This window comes from Austrofundulus limnaeus, unplaced genomic scaffold (assembly GCF_001266775.1).
Source record: "Austrofundulus limnaeus strain Quisiro unplaced genomic scaffold, Austrofundulus_limnaeus-1.0 Scaffold381, whole genome shotgun sequence".
In the NCBI taxonomy this organism is placed as follows: domain Eukaryota; kingdom Metazoa; phylum Chordata; class Actinopteri; order Cyprinodontiformes; family Rivulidae; genus Austrofundulus; species Austrofundulus limnaeus.
Genome location: NW_013952783.1, coordinates 146,717 through 147,923, shown reverse-complemented (window position 1 = coordinate 147,923; position 1,207 = coordinate 146,717). Strand labels below are relative to the sequence as shown.

At 42.4% G+C, this 1,207-nt stretch overlaps 1 protein-coding gene across 1 annotated transcript in view; it reads right to left on the bottom strand.

Moving 5' to 3' along the window:
- Window positions 1–1,207, bottom strand: part of cd276 (CD276 molecule) — a gene marked incomplete in the record, with an annotated part of 90,912 nt that overhangs the window by 52,272 nt on the left and 37,433 nt on the right.

The window sequence follows — 1,207 nt, the reverse complement described above, 5'->3', positions numbered from 1 at the left end:
GATATATATAGATATATGTATAATAGAGTGACTTCAGTCTGCATCCTCTTGAACCAGTGGTCCTCAGGGCCAATTGTCCTCTACGTTTTAAATGTTTCTCTGCTCCAACACACCTGTCTTCCAGTCAATTAATATGACATTAACAGGCTTTCTGTAGAACTTGGCACACTAAAGTATATAAAACATCTATTTGTATAAAGTTTGCTGAACCAGGAACATATCTAAAACATGAAAAAAGGTCTGTGTCCAAATTCAGGGGCTGCATCCTTTRAAGACCAATTACGTCACAGCGATTCATCGAGGGTTGCCCAAATTCGAAGGCTCCTACAAATGCAGACCATAAATCCTTCTTTTCCCCCAAATTTGAGGAAGACAGGTTTGTTGGATCCTTCACAGTCCACCTAGCCTGGCCCTTGCCTTCCGCAGTTCCGCTTCAATTCTAGTTTCCCTTCACTGCACCGTCTGGGATTTCTCCCACAGACAAGGATTTTTTCGAGAGAATTTTCGTCCGGGCCAATCAGAGAACAGAATGTCGATTTTCTGCGCAGTTTCTGCTTGTGGTTTATTTTACCTGGGCCAATCAGCAAACAGAAGGTGTAGTTTTTAATGATGTTGATTTCCTGCACAGTGTCTGCTAGCATACGGCAGTGGAGGAAGTGAATGAAGCCAGTCCGTGTTGATAAGGCTTCCAAATTAAAATAAATTTGTCTGACAAAGCAGCAGTTCTCATTTACAGCCGTCTCGTTCGGCTCGGTACTTTTCTCCTCTCAGTAGGGTTGTTTACAGCGCTCGCAATTTCTGGTTAGCTTCTTAGTTTAGCCTCCTTCACAGTGACATATGTCACGGGCCAACAGATCCAATCATTTTAAACTTCAACAGAGGCCACGCCTCTAGCAAGAATCACTTCTCTATAGCCACGAGTTCAGACCCTCGAACGAAGCAAAGTGAAGGACAAGGGTCTGCTTTTTACTAGGCTACAGTCCACCCTACCCTAAGATGCATTATGGGCTGACCCAGAGATTTTTTTGTTTGTAATGCCGGATGAAGTGAGAGACAGGAAATCTGTTGATACAACAATCAGAAGTTTAAAGCGACTGTGTTGTTTGGTTTTTGTTATTTCCATAGGCGTGTTTTTTTATATTATTCTTGTCCGAAATTATTGTAAACAACCTCATATGGTGGGTCCCTTAGTTCTACATGTTTTGCC